The sequence below is a fragment of the Aphelocoma coerulescens genome, chromosome 8 (assembly GCF_041296385.1).
Source record: "Aphelocoma coerulescens isolate FSJ_1873_10779 chromosome 8, UR_Acoe_1.0, whole genome shotgun sequence".
Classification (NCBI taxonomy): Eukaryota; Metazoa; Chordata; class Aves; order Passeriformes; family Corvidae; genus Aphelocoma; species Aphelocoma coerulescens.
In genome coordinates this window covers 1,831,118-1,853,613 of record NC_091022.1, presented here as the reverse complement: position 1 = coordinate 1,853,613, position 22,496 = coordinate 1,831,118, and the positions used below count along the sequence as shown (strand labels likewise).

Here is a 22,496-nt window from a genome sequence, read left to right as displayed (position 1 = left end):
CTCCACCATGTTCTCTACAGAGAGATCAGAAATTCAGAGCAAACTCAACCAAAAGGGCCGTTTGATGAAGAACGAGCTCTGAGAAGGTGCTTAGTGGTCAAAGTAAGCCGTGGCTGGGGTCTCTGCATGCTAGGCATCCCTTCTGCCCAGCTCCAGTGCCACCCTGGTACACTTACAGGGCATGGGAGAACTCATCCAAGCCAGGGAAGGTTCTCCAGCTCCAGTGCAAGCCAGTCTCTCAAGCAGACTAAAGCCCAGCAGGGCACCAGCTGGTCTGTGCTCATGGAGGCTGGGATGGGTGGCATGGATCGGTGGGGCAGGGAGAGCCTTTCCTATCAGATCCCCAGTGTTGTCACTTCTCTCTGACACCTCATCCCCTTCCTAACACTTCCCCGCTCCCCAGTGCTGTCACCACCTTTCCCCAATGCCAGCAAGACCCGTGGAGCCCAGCTGGTCTGGACAGCCCCGTGCCCACCATCCCACGCAGCTCAGCACAGGGCCCAGCAGGACACACTACGCTGGGGGGAGGCCAGCAAGGACCTACCGCCCACAGCAGCACAGCAGGGACAGCAGGCTTCCCTCCTTCCTCCTCACGGGACCTTCATCATTGCCAGCAGTGGAAGGAAGCAAAATGGGCACCATGAGCTGCAGTATGGGTTAGAGCCCTCCAAGTTTCCTGGGATGGAGATACAGCTGTGGACCTGAATGGGTCCTTTTGGCCAGGGGACAGCCTTTCCTGGGGCTCCAGGCTCAACTCCGGGGCCTCTCCCACCTTCACCGGGTCCCACAGCTTCTTTGGCTGCCATTTCTGAACTGATGAGCACATTAGCAGTTAAGTCCATTTGCAGATTTAAAAGTCAAACCCTGCCACAGGAAATTAAAAGATAATGCAAAGAATTATTTTAAAAAATTAATCTTTATTACTCTCCACTCCCAAGCTGCTAATAAAAAAAATGTGTTCCTCATGCAGTCTCTATAAAAACAGGTTATAAAGCAGAGGAAGAGAGGAAGGCAGATGCTTTAAAAAGGCATCTTTCATCCCTCCGCCCTGCCAGCCGTAACCATCCATCTGCACCCACGTGTCAGCTCCCAGCAGTTTCCAACCCAGCCAGCCCCCTTTACCCCACAAGGCAATTATTCCCCATTTCCATCTGGTCCCCCTTGTCCTCCCTGTTTTACATCTCCAGGAGATGAGCAATCTGAAGGAGAGAGCAGCCTAGAAGGTGGTTTAATGGCACACCCTCCTTGCTCCAGGTACCTCCGAGCCCTGTACAAAGCAGGATGAATTACAGCTCATTACAAAAAGGGCAGGCACTTGGGAAGTAAACAACGCAGCTATTACAGGTGCAGCAACAGTTCCACAGCACCGGGGCAGGGCTGACACATGCGGGAAACCATGCCTGAGAGAGAGGTCAAGGATGCTTGGCAGCTCTCAGAAACCACTGAAGAGGCTGAGAGGGAGGTGGCAACTGCAAGAGTTTCTTCTGAAAATGCTTCTCTCTAAGGCTGTGCTCAAGAAAGCAGCTCAGTCCTTGATATTCTACCTGCAGCTGCAGCTGGAGCCCATGGAGTCAGAAATGGGGCTGCAAACCACTTCTGTGTCGTGATACCAGGAACAAGTCAGCTGGGCTTTGGTAGGACCAAGAGTAACCACAACTGAGGAGGAGCACCCAATTTAGGATGTGAGAGAGATGAAGAAGCAAGGGGCAGCAAACCCACCAGCTATGCCTGTGCTGCAGTAGAAGAAACAGCCACAGGCACAGATCTGTGTCCCCCCAGCCCTCTGGCCAGCCTAGGGGTGTGCCTGGCCAGGAGAAGACCCACCACCAGTGCTCCTGCCAAAGCAGTGCCCCTGGGTCTGGTGGGAACACAGCCAGGCCAGGAAGGAGAAGGTGCTTCACAAAAAGAGAGCTGAGGGACCAAGAGCTGCTGCATTGCACCACAAGCACACCATGAAAGCTGCTCCATGCCCAGAGCTGGGCCAAAGGAGCCAGCCCTGAGCAAACCCCAGAACACGCCCTGATGGCTCCAGGGGAGCTGCAAAGGCCAACCTCCCCATCCTCAGATCAGCACCAACCCACCCTCAGGCCTCCCCCAGCAGCACACAGTGGGTTTATCCCAGGTACGGCAGCTCCACACCTTCTCCTCACTGGGGATAAAGGGAGTACTTGGCTTTTTCTGACTCCAGGAGGGGCAGGTGCACCTGGAAATGAAGCGCTGGCAAGGAGCAGGTGCTGGAGGTGGAGGAAGGAGAAAGGCAGAAGCACAAGCAGGCTCACCCACGATGAAGGAGAACCCCCTGGGAGGGACAGTGCCTGCGGCGCTGCCGCCCGGGACACCTGTGGTCCCCAGCACGGGCAGGAGCACAGGGGGACGCCGCAGCACGGCAAGGCAGGAGGTGGCTTTCCGAGGGGAGGCTGACTATGATTGATGGTGCCGTGCTGTGCTCTCAGTGATGTAGAAAATTAGAGAGAGATGGCTTCAGATACGGACCCATCTGAGACACTTGTGTCCATCTCCTGTACACAGGCGCCTCTCCCGGGAGCTCTCCCGCCGGCTCGCAGGCTCATTATTCAGAGTGCTGAACTGGGACAAGCAATGCTATTTTACTGCTACTTCTTTTCTGCCCCCAAACTACTGGATTGGAATATTCTTGGGAACATGTAAGGCGTTGATTTCCTTGCTCAGCTACTTGAAGGAAAGTTTGGTTCTCCTCAACTAGGAAAAAGCAGCCCTTCACTTTTTCTTTTCTCTCCCCAACCAAAGCTGGGAAGAGCCTTTATAAAATACAGGAGCCATTTTCTAAGATGGAAATAGCTTCCTTAAAAACAGTGAGTCATGCTCCACACCAGGATGGATCTGATAGCTGGTACTCTACTAATGTAGCCTTGTGCTATTGTCCTCCTGGCAGGATGGTCCCTTCTTGGCTTCCAATCCCTTTGCCATTTAACCTGTTCCTGGTTTATTGTGGCTGCTTTTGTCTTTCCACTGCTTCTCTGCCAGATGACAAAAGAATTTTACAATGGTCCTTAAGTGGGTTTTAAAAAAATCCACATAGGCTTCCACATGAAATGAAGAAGCCAGTGGTCTAGATCAGCACAGGCTGATGTGTCTTCAGGAGAGGTGTCTTCAGGAGAGGAGTCACACCGCAGACAGGACACCCCTGGGCCCTTGACTTCAAACAGTGCTGCCCCTCAGTAGCAGACAACCAGCTTCTTCCCAGACAGGCACAGCATCTGAGCTCACATTCCTTTATTCCCAACATTTTCCATGTTGGTCTAGAAATGGTAGAGGAACCTCTCTGACTGCTGCCCAAACAATCCCAAACAGGCCTTACAGTCCTGCAGCCAGTCACCTTTCTTCAAACTCCCCTGGAGCTCCAGGCACCTACACCAGCCCAGGCTCTTCCACTTTGCAAGCATGGCTAGAGGAGACCGACCAAGATGTTGGATGTGGGAACTCCCGCCTCTGGAAAGGGCAGGGAAATGGTTTGGTCTCCTTCATGACTCCAGACTGAGCCCCTGGTTTCTCCTGCCAACTCTCCAGCCTAGGGCAGCTGACCTTGTTCCCATGGCAAAAGGGCAGGTTTCTTTTTTTAGCTCTCGAGAACAGCTTCAAACTGCCCTGCTTTGAAGCCCACCACCCAACACAGATGTCCAGGCCCCTGAACCTGGGAGCCCCTCCCAAGATGACAGCAGCTAAACCCAACCCTGCTTGTCTCCTTTGCTGAAAGGACAAGGATGCCACCAGCTGCAGCCCTGCCAGGGCTCTGAGCATCCCTTGGGTCACAGGGCACAGAGGGATGGCAACAAGCAGCAAACGCCAAATTCAAGCCGAAGTCTGAAGCACTCAAGAAATCCCTGTAGGGAGACGATTTGGAACAAAGCATTCCTCTTCCTCCCTTCCTCCCACACCCACCAGAGACTGACCCCAGTGCCTGCTACCAATTTTCCCAATGGTGGTTAGTCATCTGCCCTTTGGAAGTCCCTTCTGGGGGTGCAGAACAAATCCCAAAACACCATCTCCCCTTTCCCCATCTGCTAATGGCTTCCCTCCACCCAGGCTGAGCCTCCCCCAGCCTGAGCTAATGGTAGGGAATTAGCATTAAAATGATGGCTTGCTATTAGCGGTGCCTCAGCTCCCCATCACGCTCCAGGAACAGCAAATGACAGGCTGTGATTTCCCCACCGCGGTGCAGGGGAGAAGGAACAACGGCAGCCAGAAGTGCTGAAGACATCCAAGGAAAGTTTTAGGCTCATCTCTCCCACCCCAGCAGCCCTTTCCCTTCGCCATCCCCGTCGTGCTCATCCACCGCACAGGCAATCCTACAAACAGATGGCACCTGGGCAGGAAAGCAGACAAATTGGCTCCCACCTGCAGGAGCACTAAGAGCTTTCAAAGCCCGCTCGCCAAGAGCCCTGCGGGGTGGAAATGCCGGAGGAATCTGCCGTCGGTCGCCTTCCTCGTGGCTCAATGGCTCCGGCTCCATCCTTGCCTGGTGGCAGGCGTGCAGCTGGCTCCTCATGGGAGCTGGTGGCAGGAGGAGACCGTCGCTGTGTCCTGGATCGAATGGAAGAAGCAATTCAGGCTGAGCATCGATGGAGCGATGCTTTATTCCGTGTCAGCACAATGCTTCGGTTTGGAGGGCTCGCAGCCTGCAGCGAGAGGGTTTTCGTGGGTCCCCACTGAACATCCATCTGCTTGTCAAAAAACGAGCTCAGCTCAAGCTGTCTGCTCTTTCTTCCTGCCAAAGTGGGGGTCTGCCCTCCCAGAAACCTCCCCTCCTTGACCAGATAACTGTGGCAAGAGCATGGACAGCCTCATTTCATCTTCTGCCTGCCTGCCTGCTCCTCTGAGCCCACCTGGCTGCAAGCTTCTCTGTACACAGGGGTGAGGGAAGCAGCTCACGTACCAGCCTGCAGAAAGCCAAGAGGCAGGAGCAGCTCAGCAAATCCATGGGCGTCAGAGCAGGCTGTCAGCTCCCTTTGGGCCCCTGAGTGAGCCTGCAGTTACACAGCATAGATGGTGAACTCTTCCTCACAGAGCCCCACGGCGCTGGTCACTGGCAGCAGGGAAAGGGGACACAGCCAGGCTGAAATGTGCAGGAGCATTTGGGTGCTTTTGTGAGTCGTGCATGACTGCTCAAAAATTCCAAAGCTGCATTCTAAGCCACTTAAGGTCAAACTGGTGGCCAGCAACAGGACCCGAAGGAACAGCATGAAGTTGTGTCAAGAGGGGTTTAGGTTGGATATTAGGAAAATGTACTTCACCCAGAGGGTGGTTGCACACTGGAACAGGCTCCCCAGGGCAGTGGTCGTAGCCACAAGCCTGCCAGAGCTCAAGGAGTGTTTGGACAATGCTCTCAGATACATGGTGGGATTGTTGGGGTGTCCTGTGCAGGGACAGGAGTTAGACTTGATGATCCTTGTGGATTCCAACTCAAGATATTCTATGATTTGACAAAACAATGCCCTTCCCTCTACCTCATCCTTAACTCTCTTTAGAAGTACCTGGACCAGCAAATGTCCTCAAGCCCCAGCCTGCCAAAGGCATTGTCGTGGGCCTAAGAGGTGGGATGCAAAAGGCAGAGGGAAAAGAATAGTAGTAAAAAGCAGGATAAAACAGGTTTCCCCTTCCCCAGCATTCCCACCAGCAGCTGGGATGTGGGAGCAAGGAGGACTCGTCTGATGATGGATGAGAGAGAACTGATCCTTGGTAAGGCAGAGCAGGAGCAGAGAGAAGCACAGCTCCCAAAGGCGATTCTCACACCTCCTTGGGATGAGAAAAACAACCATGAGAGGCAGCAGAAGCCCTTCTCCCTGCATGTTTGGAATTCATCTCTGGCCTGTCAGGGGGGCCACGATCCAACCGCACATTTGTATATTCACTGAGCCGTACACCCAGCTCAGGCAGACTCCTGACAGATGCAGATGGGAAGGCCATTTTTCATAAAGTGAGAGAAAAAACGGAAACAAGAAAAAATAGCAAAACAAAGAGAGGCTCAGGCATCAGCTGGAAAAGATACAACAGGATCAGGGCTGAGAGAGAAGCAGAGTCAGATTAAACTTTTGGCTCTTCAAGCACACTAAGAGGCCAGTCCCCTTCCTCTGTTTTCCACTGCGGCCTAGCAGCAGCAGGTGCCTTCATCCTTTTCTCCATAACCAGCTGAAAAATGAAAACAACACGAAGGCTTTGCTGAGCTGGCCCTTGGGGACAGATGCTGGTAGAGGGGCTGCCAGAGCAGGTAGGCACAGGCACCTTTCTCCAAGATCAGCTCCGGCTCAGAGGAGGTGCGAGACAGCCCACAGAGAACATGAACCATTAACATGTACGTCTGCCCCTCATACCCTGACCTAGCTTAGGCCTGGCCCTAAAGAGCATAGGGGCCCCCAGGGCTCTGAGGGGACATCCCTGGCAGACCTCCTGCTGGTGCAAGCCTGCCAGCATGGCAGAGGACCACTCTGTGCAATGCTGCCATGGTGGCAAACACAGCAGCTTCCCCGTTTGTCTCAGGCAGTGACAAGGGGCTTCCCTCTGTCCCAGGTCACCATGCAGCCAAGAGGCACCAGTGACATGGAGCTGCTGACCCAGGCAGCAGAAGTGCTGCTCGGCACAGTGTGTGCTGTCCCCTCAGCAGCACGTGTGTGCCTGCCCTGCTCAGCACCAGGCGCCAGCGGGTCCCAACGCAAGCGAAGGGGAAGGACAAAGAAGAATTACCCTCACGGAGGGGAGGATTTCTCCTCTGCCAGTGACATTCTGCTGTTGTCACCGCCAGCCATAACATCACCCTCTTGATGCGAAATCTAAGTTGACAGTGATACAGGAAAGGAGCCGAGAGGGCAGCCAACTCTGCCCAGCCCTCTTTGTGACCCCAAATCTCCCATAGCTTCCAGCCTCTGCATGGAGCAGAGCCAGCACCTCATTACCAGGTTACTAAGCAAGTAGATATTCCTTTTCCAGAGCCACGGAATAATATTTTCTTGCAGTTATCCATCCTTCTGGACAGCTCCGAGGAGGATTTCATTTTGGTCTCTGCTGCATCCTCTTTGGTTCTGAAATGAGAAACAGATGCTGGAGCCCACACCTCCTTTGCAAAACAACACATGCAGCCATAAGCTGAAGTCACCAAACCCTGAAGAGCTTCTGGTGAGAAAGTCCAGGTGCCTTCAGACTCACTGGAGGTGCATTGAGCCCCACTGATCCCTGCTGCCTGCAGCATTTCCAGCTGATATTCGTTCTCTTTGTCCCAGGAAAAGGCAAGCACAGGGCTGGGCAGCAAGGCTTGGTGAAGGTTACTGCTGAGACCTGGCAGAAATGTCACCCAGCAACACGTTTCAAGAAAGATTCATCCCCACGCAGCTTGGCTCCATAATAAAAGTGTCAGAGCAGCTGACTTGCTTCCCCCATTCTCACTGCATACAGATTTATCCTGTCTCAGGTCTCTCTCCCTCCATAAGCCAGCACGTGCCTTTCCTTTCAATAGGCTGGCAGTGAAACTCAGCCAGCTGAGAACGTAGGGGGAAAGGGAATACAAGAAAGGTGAAGGCATCATAGGGGGGAAAATGCTCAGGAGCCAGGTTTCCCTCTCATTTTGGCTGCTCTCAGTTCTGAAATGGAGGAGGGTGACATGAGAGGTAACTTAACATGGGAATGCTCCAAAACCAGCAGCCATTTGTTCTGATGTTCCAAACCAATTCCCCAGCTGCCAGGCTGTGTCACCTACCTCTCAAGGAGCTCAAATCCCATTCCTGATAAAACCCCTCCCAAAAGGCATAAATATCTCTGAGCCTTCACCCTCCCAGCCAGGGAGCCCCTTCTCAGAGGGCTGTGCATGTGGTGGGCACCCAGGGAGCAGGGAGAGGAGAGATGGGGCTCCCTCTGAGTCAGAGTCTCAGGCTGAGAACCAGCTTACCTTCACCACGGAGACGTGATGTTAATGCAGCACCACAGGCAGCCCCTGAGAGAGAAGAGTCTGCAGGGAATTAAAAAAAAAAAAAAAAAGAGAGAAAGAGATATTAATGGTCCTTCACAAACAACTAAAAATACCCAGAATGGCCAGAGTTTCTTTTGGATTTTTTTTTCTTTTCTTCCCCCACCTTCTGCCCAAAGGAATGTGCCACACAAATTAAAATGATTTACCTCCAACCTGCAAGATAGGACCAGGCAAGGCATCCTTCAGCTGTGAGTGAAAGAGATGGAGCCTGCCTTTGTCAGGAGCACGCCAGCCCCAGGGAGGCGAGGTGGTGGGGGATGGCAGACAGAGCTGAAGGGATCCTGTTGGTTAATTCCCAGTAACTGGGACAGACAGGTCTGTGCCAGGCACTCAGCTGGGGGCCAGGGGGTGTTTCATCAACACAAAGGAGACATCAACAGCAGAAGTGAATCCTGGGCACCTCAACTGCCTTGGGGGGGATGCAGAGTAGGAGCAAAGGGCTGTGGAACAGCTTTCCCTGGAGCAGAGAAAGCCTCTCCTACCACCAAGGCAGTGCTATTAAATTTGCAAAACGTATTGCAGGAGGCAGAGGCTGTGATACCTCCTGGACCCATGGACTTTATCACCCAAGGACATGGTTCTCCTGGCCCACGCCAGGGCACCCACTCAGGCACGTGCCCTAGCACAGGCTTTCTCCTTGCAGCTGAGAGAGTATTTCTAGCAGTGAGAGCTCATAGGCAGGAGGAAAACCAAGACCACCGCTGCCAGACTATCAAAGTGCCGCTTTGCTGTGTCCCAGCTGTCTCTCCCATCTCTCCCATCTGGCTGCAGCCAGCACTCAGAGCACTGCAGGCAGCCCCAGCTCTGCAGTGAGCATCCCCCGTCCTGTTAACAGCAGGCAGGCGAGAGGCCTGGCAGCCGAGGTGAAGGGCCACTTCATCTTCCTCACGTTCTCCTCTGCTAATGAAAATGTTTCTCCAGCGTGTCCTCAGGAAGGTTCCCTTCAGCCCCAGCCCTCGTGTGATTGAAGGCTAATCTCTGTTACTCTTGGCTGAATGGCAGCCCGTGAGGAAGGTGATGTATTGTGTTTCCCTTCAACTCGACATTTAATGGTGCTGGCAAAAGAAGAAAAAGCACCAGATGTTTCTAGGCTGAAAGTGAACTCCTCCCAAAGCACTGAGAGGTCAGGGCAGGAACAGGGGCCTCGTGGACTGGGAACAGAGGTGCACCCCTTTGAATTCCAGCCCGCTTTGAAAGCCCACTTGGCATGCCAGCATCCTCCCTCTCAGAGGCAGTCCAGCTGATAGCAGTGGTCACAGGAGGCAACAGGTCCTCCTGCCAGCCCATGGGACATGACTGGCCTCCAGTGAACTCCCCATCATCAGTGCTGGTCAGCACAGGGGTCTGGGAGAGAGGCCGAGGTCTAGAGTGCAGACTTTTTGGGAGGAAAGCACGTGACAGAGGCTCAGCACTCACAGGTTCCTCTGGCTGGCTCCAAACTTAGTCACTGAAGCCTCAAGATGTGAAGTCCTTCAATCTGTGATGTTAGCTTCCTTTTAAAATGCTTGGAGACCTCCTGATTAAAAAAAAAAAAAAAAAAAAAGAGAGAAAGAATTAGGGTTGCAATCCTTTTGCCTTTGTGCTGCTTGCACTCAAGGAGACACCTGGCTCCATGACACACTTTGTCCTCTGCTCCACAGCTCTGCAAACACACTCCAGACCGCCCCCACCACCTGCTGCTCTCCTGCTGTTTCTCCCCTCGTTGGAACCACCCAATTGTCTATCATGGCATGTCTATCTAGGCCCTCCACCTGCAAAGCTTTGCAGCTTTTCTGGTCCTTTTTTGCCCCTAAAAACCCACTATCAGCATTTGTTGAGGACACCCTAACACAGCATAAAATCTCCTGTTTGCTTTCCCTTCTCCCAGTGGCACTTGTTGTGCGGTGTTTACCATGGACCACACCAAATACATCCCCCAACAGCTAAACCTGGAGAAGGAGAAGAAGGAGAAATTAAGAAAACACACAGGATGAAAAAGAAAAAACTTCCAATTACTGGCAATTAGTTCTACTTGATCACCCACTGTGCACTGTGCCCCAGATACAAATTGCTCTGGCAGGGTGGCACAGCTTGTACCTGCGCACACAGTGCACAGGTGAGCACACAGGCTGTTTGGTGAAGGGATTCCAACCTACTTGGACACCTATTTGGGCTCAGCTGGCTCCAGCCTTTCTGAGGGTCTCATACACACCAGTCAAATCAGAGCTGATGCTCTCCTCCGCTCCCACAAGCCATGGCCCAAGTCCTGGAGCAGAGGCAAGGCACTTGCTTGGAGCCGAGGCCTGCCATGAGAGACTGCCCAAGGGATGTCCATCTTCATTTCCAGGCTCACCTGTGCGGGTTCTCTGGCAGTTTCTCCTTCCCAGGAGACATGCCAGCTCCAGAGAGCAGTTGCAGGCGGCACAGCTCTGCCAGAGATGCCTTCCCCCCACGGGAGGACACGCTCTGCTCCCAGCCACAGGGAAGGCGGAGGCACCCAGCACGCTGCTGCAGTGGAGGAGGCACTCAGCCAGCCACTAATGCTTCCTTACTGTCTTGGAGCAAAGGGATAGATTAGCTTTTATTAGCTCCTATGAAGAGCACATCACTCCTGCCCTTTCCTCCTCACACAAGGCTCACGCACAGGCTCAGCTGTGCTGCAAGTGAAGCAGAACCAACTCACCTACGTGCTGGCGGCCCCAAACTCCTCTTGGGTCTTGTATAAATCTTACAGATCTTAAATCTTAAGCAAGCTGGGAGTTGGGGTAGAGCAATCCTCCTAAGGGTGCTGCAGGTGCTGCCCAGAAGTACTTCAGAAAAGATGGATGCTTGGCTTTTACATCCGATCTCTCAGGTGGCACCGTGCACGGCCTGAAGGAGGGCACGGTCTTCACGCCAGCCGAAGCAAAGCCAAGGCACAGTCCCAGAGCAGAGACCCAACCCCGGGTTTGTTATCTGGGAGATGGTCCGTGGCTTCCTGCCGCACTGTGCTGTACCCCCGACCCCCAGCACCCAGCCAGCAGCGCGGCTGAGGGATGGTGCTGCTCCGGAGAAGTCTCTCTAAAGTCGCTCTGGGGCTTGTTAGCAGGGTGATAAAGGGGATGAATGGCCTCAGAGAAACGCTCTGTCTCCTGCTGTGGCATTCATTATCCTTTAGCCAGGCAATTCTTCACACCAGCCAGGAGCTCTGGGCTGGCTCGTTTATCGTCCGCGGGGGCTGTTTCCCACAAGAGGCCACGCTCGGCACTCGCTGCTCGCCCCAGGCAGCTCGAACGTGCCCGAGGAGCGGCAGCAGGGGCTGGGGCAGAGCGCCGGGGCTCATCCCCTTCCTCCCACACAGCCAGATTGGCTTTCCCAAACACTCAACTCCGTGACCCCAGCCACAGCTGCCCCCGTCCCCAGATCTGTGCATTTTCAGCCTGATTTCCCAAGGAGGGCAAAGCATATGCAATCCTGCTGCATCAGTCTGTCCTCTGCCCACTCCCCAGCAACTTCTGACACTGCAAACAGATTTCAAGCTGATGTGACAGAGCAACAGAGGTCTTGGAGACAGCCAGAGTCTATAAATTTCATGGAAACAGACCACCAAACAGAGGAGACATTATTAGCACCTTCCAAACTGTAGTGTATCATCCCTTATTAGACATCAGACAATTTGTGTGGGAGAGATGCCATAAATATCCCAGGAAAGGGAGATGCTCCATTCAGCACAAAAAACTTACTGGACACCAGAGACTCCAAACCCAAACCGTACATCCAGAGAAGATGGGATTTCATGGATCCCACTGTACACAGGACCAGCAGGAGAAGGTTTCAGGCCTGTTTGGCTGATAGGAGAGCCAGCCAGCTAAGATGGCACGTTAGCCTTTGGAAAGCCCATGGAAATGGAATGTGTGCCCTTCCCTTGTCCTTCTTTGAGAGACCAAGCCAAGGTCCTCCTGCATTTCCAGCCTTAATTGCCCTCCCAGACTTATGGATGAGTTCAGCTGCTGCCTAAAGTGGAAGTGACATGCCCAGCTCCAAGGGGAAGAACTGATGGGCAGAGCAGCTCCCTTGCCCCCCCAACTCCTCCCATTGCCTCTCCACTGCATGGACAGAGGTTTTACCTTCCAGAAAGATGTTTCATCCACAGACTGCTGCCAGGAAAGGCCAGGAAGGCAGCCCAGAGTCCAAGCAGTGCCCAGTGAGCTCTCAGCAGGATCACTGACACATCAAGCTGCCCATCACAGCGTTGACTGATGGGAGCCCGTTCCCCCACAAGCAGGGCCTTGCTGCCCACCAGACCCACACACCAGCTCCAGCATGGGGCTGGCAGGTAGCAGCATGTGTCCTTCCCCCAGCAGGAAAGAGGAGTCCTCAGAAACCCTTCTTCTTCCTTCTGAAGGCTGAAGGGGACTCACCAGCCTCCTTGTTCTCCCTTTAGAGCCAATTAAAGTTCTCACGTCACCCAGTGTGATGCAACCTTGCTAAGGCTGAGCCCGGCATTTCAGGGTTGCCTGACCCCTCTGCGAGAAAGCCAAACCGTATATGCCATTTGGGGATAGAGCAGGGTGATCCCTGTGCTCGTTTAGGATCTGCACTGATAACCCAGGCGTTATCTGTTCGCAGTGTCATTTCCAGCCTCGGGCATTCCAGAGCCCTGGAGGAAGCTGAGAAGTGACAAATAACCTTTTTCCCCTCCAGCTCATTTGTGACACTATCCCAGCTGGCCAGACACGTTTTGGGACTTCTCTGATTCACCTGGTAAAGGTCAAGTCCCAGGAGATGCCTTCAGCCTAGTGGATCATGTATCACTTGTACCTGTGGGGCTTCAGCTCTGCAAAAAGACAATTTAAACGTGCTACAGCACATCCTTTATTCAAAAAAAGAGGGATTTACACTCCAGGGGTGTTGACTCCCTGTTCTGCCCAACAAAAAGAGGGATGGGGGCTGAATTCAAGCTTGTGTTCATTAGAGTAGAAGAAAAAAAGAAAAAAAGAAAATCCAGAAATCCAGTCACTCTATCCTAATTGTTCTGATCCAACCTCTCACAGTGTTGCATTGAGCTAAGGGGCCGCACCTGAAAGTGTGCCAAGAGCGGCATGAAATGTTAATGTTGCAATTAAAACAATATGAATATTGCAGCACTGCTCTGCTGCTTCCCATCCACTGAACAATTCCCACTCAATAGAAGTCAAGTTACATTTCAGGAAATAATGAGGTCTGCTAATTAAGTCTGGCCTAGGAAGACAGTAGTCTTAAAAGGAGAAAAAAATATTCAGATGCCCCCAAAATGTGTACATTTGCTGCTTATTACCTGCAAAGGGGAGTCATTAATGCTGCTCAGTGCCAGGATCACAGGTCAGAGCCACTGTCTTATTGCCCACATCGAGAGGAAGTTCTCTTTGTAATGATGAAATGCATAAGTCATGACCTGCCTTGTCCCCAGGCACGGAGCAGGGAATGCCAGGCTGACATTCAGCTGCCACAGGACAGATCCCAGATTATACCCAGGGAAGGGAATTTTCCTCCCCAGCCATTCACACAACTGAGTGACAGTGACACTGGCTTGAGCTGGTGGAAGCCACAGGGAAAGTGACCCCCGGGTCAGTCCTGGCAGGACAAAGACTTACCAGGATCATCTTGTGTTTTAACTCTAAAAAGAGGCAACAGAGGATTCCCCCCTCCTGCCCCCTGCATCCATCAGACACAAGCACGTGTTGCAATAACATGAGGACACAGAACAGCCTAGAGACAGGAAACATTGGGCTCCAGGGGTCCCAAAGGAAGCTGGCATCAACACACTGCTCCCACGGCCTCCCCATCCTCTTGTTTTTCAGAATATCCCCAAATTTCTTTATCTGTGGCAGTTGCTGGGGCTGCTGCCTCATCTCCCGTGTTGCTCCCAGCTGGGTAACTGCAGGGAGAGGTTGGGCAGGGAGGGTCCATGAGCATGAGTATTTCATGGGAAGAGCAGAAGACTGGGAACAGGCCTACCACGCCATCCTGCTGATCTGATGACATGTCTTTTTGATGACATTGTCTTTTCTCTTTCTCAGAGTTTCAGGAGCACACAAGAACCACTCATCCTCCAGGCCCAAACTCTGCCATCACTCCCAAGCTGACCAACCTGCATGGAGCTGTCCAGGGGACACAGAGGAGCTTGCTGTGCAAAGAGGAGGCTACAGCAGCCCAGACCTCTCCAACCCCTTCCCTAACCTACTTCCCCAAACTCCAGAGGAAAACTCATCCAATGGAGGGGTGAGGGAGGCCAGTGGAGTCCTGGTTCATTCCTTGGCCTCTGCTGACATTCCAAACTTCAGCCTGTCTTTAATACAGGCAACCTTTGTGGTAAGTTCCAGACAGAGACTGAGCCATGCTAACCAAACTTGGCAAGACAATGATCCAAATCAGGGGGAGCTCAAAGCATCAGGAGGGAAACACTTCATTTGAAAGAGGAGAAAAACCCAGATGAAAAGATCAGAAAGGACTTTCCAGGCCCTGGACTGTCCTAAGGGATTCAGGTACCATTTCTATACCCATCTGTGAGAAGTAAACCTATCTGGCCACCAAGGCACACCCAGGTGGATGTCCCCACCTTGTTGCCACCAGCAGCAGCTCACTGTTTTGTGGATGGGTAGGTGGTCTCCTCCCTTCTGACCACTTCTCACTCTATTTCCAGACGAACCAGCACTTGCTGCTACCAAGTGTCTGTTCTGCAATAAAGAGCAATAAACATGCCAGAGTAATTAATGTCTTAACAACTTATTACAATCCTCAGATAATTAATCACAAAAGCTAAACATGCTGTCTCACCCTCCTAATGTGTTAATGCTCTAATTATTATGCCTCAATTAAGGGAAAGTCAGCGCTCCTTGCTTAGAAGTGCATGTTTAATAAGGGTGCCTGAATGCAGGCGAGTCGGAGTGGGAGGCAAGGGGGCGATGGGGGTTAAGGAAGAGGACACCATTTTTAATGAGGTTTCATGGGTGGCTCGAGGCAAGGAATTGACAGCTCCTATCTGGGATCTCACACACGACTGCACGTGTAACTGGAGGCCATCTGTGGTGCTCTGCTTCCCGCCAGACTATTTATAGGAAAAGCAGCACGTGGGGCACAGAGAAGGCAGGGACTGGAGATGAGCAGTCACACCACAGATCTGGCCAGCACCAGGCAGCAGAGGTGGCAGCTCTCATTAAAGGAGTGGTGGTCTCCTCTATGCAGCCCACTTCTTGCTCTATTTCCAGACAGACCAGCACTTGCCACTGCTCCTCACCCCTGCAAAGCATCCCCACTGCCCAAGCCTCTCCACCCAGCCCTATTTCCGTGGTACTCCTTGCCTCCAATCAAGCTAACTCTGGGACATCTCATGGAGATGATAAGAACAGCCTCAGCCCCCACACACCGGGATTACTCTTGGGATGTTACAGATCAGCTCCTCTGATTTCAGCCACTGCCTGGGTGTTTTCCACAGGTCCCTGTTATCTGAGGGAACAGAAAGCCAAAGAGCACACCACTTGAAAATGCTTGGCTTAGAGATGGGGAAACTGAAGGCCGAAAAGGTGTTCTGCAGGCGGCTTGTGGTGGTTACCAGCCATGAATCTGCCTTGCTGCTGCCTGGCTCTGAACCTCGCTGGATGCTCGGAAACTTCAGGAAGAGGTTCTTGCTGAGGAGGAGCTTGAGCAGACCCTGAAGATGAGCGCAGGGCCTGGACCCCTCACCATGTGATAGCAGGAAAGCCCTGCTGCCCTCAACACACAGCTGTGCACCCATATGATATTTGTGTTTGGGAAAGACTTGCAGGACAAAGTACAGTCAAGGCAAAAATGGCATCACGTCCATCCCAGCCTGCAGAAGCAGTGACCCTAAAGAACAAAGGGCTCAAGGCACTGGGATCACAGAACTCTGCAATGCAGCAGGCGTGGGAAGCAGGAACTGAGATAGCCAGGCTGCAGATCTTAGTACCATACAAAAAGCTGCAAGAGGAGAATGGCTGGAGCCCAAGTCTCCCAAACAAAGCCTATAAAAACTTCTTTTTCCAATAAAAAGCTTTTAAAAGAACTCCCCCGCTAAAGTAGGTCTTCACACACAAGAAAACTCTCCCTAAACCAGCCTGGTTCCCGTTCCATCCAAGCCTTTTTAAATTTCTCAGACAAATGAATCACCAGAAGCATTTCCAGCCCAGGTTTGACTGCAAAACGATTGCATTTCTCGAAGAAATAACACACTGTGTAGGTTTGGATGGTTCCCTCTGAGGAATAAGGGAGAGGGAATAAGAAACAAAACAAAGTAAAGCAACCTGGAGGGGACATGAATTTTAAAACCCATGAACAGTTTTAGTTTTCAAACAATCCAAATAAAAAAAAAAAACGTTTCACATAGTTACTTCCAAAAAAATAATTGTGTCACCCTGATTCTTTGGTGAGGTCTCATGAAAAAACAAAAGCAAGCTCTCCACCTCTGACACACCAACCTGACAGCAGCTTGACTGGTGAAAAAGGGGCTGAGGCCTCCCCACAGAGCCAGCCTGTGGATTCCCACAGGGATGAGAGCTCCAAAGGGAGATGTGTGTTGGGCCTCTCTCCACGCTGCTTTCCATTCCAGCAAGAGGCATGACCTGTCCAGACTCTCTGCCATCTCTTCACAGAGGATAACCTCAGACATCCAGCTCTAGTTCCCTGCACTGGGCTGGAGGCATCACAGCTCCTTATTCTCAGCAGCTTCACTTGGCTTTGGGAGTTGCAGCATGGAGATTCCAGAACCCACCCAACCTGCAAGACCTGACCATCCAGGACCACCAAAACCACTGAGATCTGAGCAAACACAGCCTCATTATGAAGATATGCAAGGGATATGACACTTTTTGAGGAATTAAAGGGTATTTCTGCTGCTGTTTTCACTGACTGGTGGAGTGGAAAGTTTTCTACAGATGTTGGCATCTGTGCTGAAGACAGCAGTGCTCAGACTCTTGACTTCTTTTTTTTCCAAACACACAATCCGTCAGGCACTGCAAGAAAGTGGCTTCTGTACCTCTCCCTTCTCACCAGTACCATCAGTGGTACCTGAAAATTCGGGGCATTACTTCTGTTCTGGGGCTAGAAATTTTGGCTTGGTTATCCTAGATTTGACTTATTCCAAAGTGTGTTAAGCCAGCTGAACATCCAGTGCCAGGAGTTCTGGAGAAGTTGCCTGGCTCATGTTGGCATGCTGTGGGGTTGGAAAAAGCTGTTTACCCAGGAGAGAGTAGTAACACCCAGCTCCTGTGCCAGGTATGTTCCCTGACATGCTCTGGGCCTCATTTCGCCTGTACCCACCACCAGTACAAGACCGAGAATCAAACCTTCCTCCCAGTACAGTGGACCCATATCCCCAGTGACCCTCACTCTGCCCAAACTGGGCATGCTCCCATTCCCACTGGTGCAGTCAAAACGGAGAGAGTAATTGCTGTGCCTCTTTACACCTTTCCCATCTGAATTTATCCTAAGTTTCTCGGAGCAAGTCATGGCCCCAACAGCCCAAAATCTGCTCCCAAACCAGCTCACACAAAACACCTGCAGCCAGCAGCCATGTGGACACATTCCCAGAGCCCTAAAGCAGGGCTTGAACGGGGAGGGCAGCCTCTGGAGAACAGCAGAGGAATCACATGAATAGATAAAACATGTAATGACCAGCAGAAAAAACAGCATCACTGCTTCCCAGAAAAAGACAGCCAGCCCAAGGGCATTAGAGGGCTGGACCACAAAGCTGGTGCCAACTGAGCCCAGATGCCCCAACCCCAACCCCACAGCCCCCTCCAGCAAGATTTTTTTTGAGCTCAGCTTACCCCCTCCCTCCACTCCCTGCCTTTAAGACAGTGTGCAGCACGACAGCTGGGAAACCCAATCTGGTCCAAATTTTGTTACAACCCTGCTGGTTTTTATCCTTGTTTACCAGCATTAATTTTAATGGCTCTCCCTACATTAACTTCGTCCTGAACCAGTTGGAGGAAAATTCCTACTCACTTGCCTTCTGGAGAACAGGCTGGGTAATTTTCCCCTGTCATTTAACAGCCTGCCTGGGCTGCTCAGCAATGACAGCCACGTTGTGCACTGTGTGGAGGACAATAAACTCCCCAAGGCTGGGGCAGGAGCATTTACATATCCCTGAATACACTGCCCATTCTTTGTCCAGTTTGGGTCTTGGCTTGTGCTGGCCCAGCAGGTGGAAATTTCTTCCTCCTGCTCAGCAGGGAAAGGAACCTTCTGAGCCTGATGGAAACTTCCTCCTCCTCCTTTTCAATGTGGAAAGGAACTACAGAGCCAGCACCAAGGACAAGTAATGTTTCCAGACAAAGTGGCAACCTCTCCAAGTCTGGGAAGCTTTGGGGTGGGTTTGCCAGTGGCCAGTTGAGCCTCATTTTCCCCTGGAATCATTAAAAATGCCTGTAAAACAGATCTGGAAAGAGATAATGGTGAATGTTTCAGAGAAGTGGGGAGCAGGAAGATGCCTCTGCTCTGCAATGCCCAACTTCTGGCCATGCTGGCAGAGCTGGGCATCATCCAACAGACAGTTTCCCTCTGTGTTTTCTTGTGTCCCACACACCCTTGTTTAGAGCAGGGAGCAGAAGGGAGGAGGAGGCAATGCCTGACCTCTCTCTCTCTCCTTTCCACTCTCTCTCATCTCCGCTCCTTCCAGCCACCATCCTGGCTTCCTGTAGGAGACATCACAGCTACATCCAGAGAGAAAAAGATTGTCCTTCCCTTTGCTCACCAGATGCTGAGTGTGGTCCCACTCCTCTCTCCAGCACAGAGAGGTGTGGTGGCTCAGACCATGGGAAGGAAGAGGAACACTCAGGTCTTTCAGCACCTTTCTGTCCCCACTAAAGAACTAGGTAACAGCTCTTTCCACCAAAGAAATGCAAGGGTTTGATTCAGGTGTTTCCAAAGTTTTCTGTCTCTCCCAGCATAAAAAAGGGCCGTAGTTAGAGCGAGTGAAGTTATTTGTTGTATCACATGATGCCCATACTTTAAAAGTACAGATGTTCCCTCCATGCTCCAAGGGGTGATTTGGAAGACAGAGGACTCAAAACCTCCTACTCTATCCAACCATGAGCACCTGGGCTGCTGTAGAGTGAGGGTTGCCATGGAAAGATGAGGAAGGCAGCAGTGAGGTGGCTGGAGTATTCCCACCAATTATCATGAAGAATTTTGACTGCTCTGCTGTGTTTCCTGCATCAGCCTAGCAACCACCTCTGAAATGTTTCTTACACGTCTGAGAAGCATTAAGCAGGGTCACACGCCGAGGAAGCTGGGTGAGCAGGGAGGGCTCGGTCACCAGACAAAGCCCCCTGGGCACAGACACCTCAATTCCTGCTCCAGGAAACTCCTGCATGAAGTACAGGCAGTTGGATTGGATTGGATTGGATAGACACCAGAGCAGGATGAGGGAAGGGGTGACATGCAAGAGACAGAGCCAGAGCAGCAAGAAGGAGAAGACCTGAAGAAGGAACCAGATGTCCTACCTTCAAGGGGCAGAACAGGGCAGCTTGTCACTGCTCAGTTCAGAGGTCCTGGGCGGAGAATCCACACCAATGGCAATCTCCTGTACATACAAGTGAAATCATCCATGGATTCACGTCAGAGGCACTGCTTCCACCAGGACTCCTGCTACTCTGCCCTAATAAAACAGAAGAAACGAGACCTGCAAGATGTCTCGCACTAAAAGGTTGAGAAACCAAGAGGCCACAGCATCCTACCCTCTTCCAGTCCCTGAAGTAATGAGAAGGCAGATATTCCACGTGTGCCATTCTGGTCTCTTCCACGAAAAGGGTACTACAAACTGACAAGGAACAGCTTCTGCCCATTCATTAGGTTCTTGGCATTAACTGATTTCTCTCCAACCAAGCCATAAAACCCAAAGCTGCATGCAAGGAGCATCCTAAAATACCCTTGTAAATCTCAGCCACCACATTCATTAATTACAACCCAGTGATAGTCCAGGCCATTAGTTCTGGATGGTAACTTCATTTATTCCCACGTTAATGCTCGATGTCAGTGGTTATCTCATTACCACTCTATTACTTACCCACTTAATCCATCATTGCAGCCCAGGCCAGGCGGGAGGAGCGGAGCTTGCCCTGCGTCTGTCGGGAGACGATGCATCAAAGTGCAGAGCACCCAGGAATCACAAACAAAGCACTTCTAATCTGCAGCTGAGGTTATAACTATTAAGAGGAGGAAATGACACAGATGAGTGTTGTCAGGAACACAAACACACTCCAACATTGAAAAATTGTGGATATTGAGGATTGAGTTACCTATTAAATCAGAGCCAGAAGCTTCGGAAAGAATGGAAGCAATATTAGCAGTCATGTAGAAAAATGACATCAGCTCTGCCCTCCTCCTCCTCAGACTCATTCCCCCAAACCCCAGGTTAGATTCAAACAGTTTCTGCCTGTTAAGCAGTTTGAAATGGCGAGTCAAAGTATGGGCACTGGGAGCTGCTAGCTGCTGAATGCTCCAGAAAACACGCAGGCATCGTTGCAGAGACCACGAGCTCTGAGTGTCAGTGAAAATACACCTCAAATGTGTACAGATACCATAGTTCTTGGCACTTCCACATGTACCCAGCTGGAGTTCCTCTTGTGTGGTGGGCAGGCACTTCCAAAATTGTGCTTTACTGCATCTAATACACCCCTGCCTGTCCAGGACTTACTCCACCTGCTGATCCAGTCCCATGGGTCTGACAAGGGTGTTTCAGCCTGGCGAGACCAGCAGCCTTTCCCTGTCACATTCCCTCCTTCTTCCCCCAAAATGTCTTGCTGGAGACAGCATTTCAATCTTCCCCTGCTTGACTCAGAAAAAGGGAAGCTGTTTTTATGTTGACAGGCTGTGAAACCAAGATGTGGGCTGGGGAAAGGGTTCAGAGGGACATCTCCCTTGCAGCAGCACAGCTTCTCTTCAGAGAAAACAGAGCACTTCTGCTCTACCCCAGTATGAAGCCCATACACTAGGGCAGGTGTCTGGTTTTCACTGCTTCCAAATGACATGATATAGGACTGGAATCCTCCAAAGTGGGAGAAGCTGGTGCCACAAAAGCAAGGTAGAGAAAGAAGACACAGCTCCAAGATGATGTCAGTAGTAAAATAGCAATGATATCCTCCATGATCAGTACCACCCACCCCCAGGCTAACGTGCCTGTGCTGGCAAAAGCAGGCTCTAAATGGTGCTGTGCCAGAACAACTGACAGGGCAGGTCTGCGAGATGCCACCATCAGATGTAATTAAAACACCTTTGCTGCCCTGCTTTCCATTCTCTCAGCAACAAAATCCATTACAGAATGCAGTTAGAAAATGATTTAAAACGTCCCTGAAGCCAAGTTGTTGACACCAGTGTAGACAGATGGATTTTGATACACCCTTGATTAAACAGCTTTCTGCAAAAGGCAAAGAGGGCAGGAAGGGAGCTGGGTGATGAGCTGGAGGACCATCCTAGAAACGGGCTGTTCCCCAGGGAAAACAAGTGCTGCTGCAGGAGAAAGATGCCCCATCAACCAGCCAGAAGCTAAAACAGCCTCATCCCCCTGGGAATCAGGCTACAACCCTTTGCTCCAATACCAAACTCCTGCCCCTGTGCTTCCTGCCCAGTCAGGCTGGCAACACCACACGCATCAGTCCTTCTAGCCTCTGATGCAAGGCTGCAGGGAAAACAAACAACAGAAAGCCTCACACAGTGCTCAGCCCCTAGCAGGGCCAGCAGTACTTCCATTTCCCACGGAGCTGCGCATGGCAGTGGGACTCTCCAGGATGCAGTAGGGTACTGTCTCCAAGAACAGTTTTCCCCACAGGCATTCATGATATCTCTCTTCCTCATTCTCTCACACACAGATGCTCTTGCACTGATAAGGATTGAACTCCTTTGGCAGAGGGGGGCAAAGATAAAGCCTTCTCCCTGGCCATCTATTTATATGAAGCTAGTAGGAACTCATTATCTTCAAGGTCTCTGGCACACAGGGCTGCAATCAGCCATCAAGTTATTAGGGGTGGGCAAAAAGGAGCCAAAACCACATTAACCCTCTTTTCCCAGGGAAAAAAGGCAAGAAGGAAGGGTGTTACAACAGAGTGTGGGCAGCTGCCCTGTCCAGTTATTAGAGAGAAGAAATCCAGGTGGGACAGAGGGTTAAGCACAGCTCAGAGAACAACCTGAAGAGCCAGAGCTGAGGTGAAACACCTCTTGAGCGAGCACAGAGGCTCTGCAGGCCAGGGTGCTGCAGGCACAGGTGTGGGTTGTAGAGCTACACAAACTACTGCCCACTGCTTACCAACCCCGTGCCATTCTGGCCTCTCTGGTGGCCGAGTGCTCTGAAGCTGCTGTGACCTGGCAGCAAAGGTTTGCAGGCAAGTCCCATGAAAAAAAGGGGCTTTCCCATGAAATATTCCTCAGGCTTTGTGTACAAAGATGTTTGGCCGAAGACTCCAGATCAGGAAGGAATTATAAATCAGAAAGTATAAGATACTCAGTATCACCAGCTCCTGCAGTAATAAAGCCCCTGTTCATGCACAGCATT

The 22,496-nt window shown here is 51.6% G+C and overlaps 1 protein-coding gene across 1 annotated transcript in view; it reads right to left on the bottom strand.

The window, feature by feature from the left end:
• Positions 1-929: 929 nt before the first annotated feature.
• Positions 930-22,496, bottom strand: part of SEC16B (SEC16 homolog B, endoplasmic reticulum export factor) — a 116,787-nt gene continuing 95,220 nt past the window's right edge. Inside the window, 5 exon segments of the mRNA XM_069022672.1 lie at positions 930-7,052; positions 7,913-7,972; positions 9,410-9,509; positions 19,453-19,607; positions 20,016-20,154. The gene's annotated coding sequence lies outside the window, so the exon portion shown is untranslated.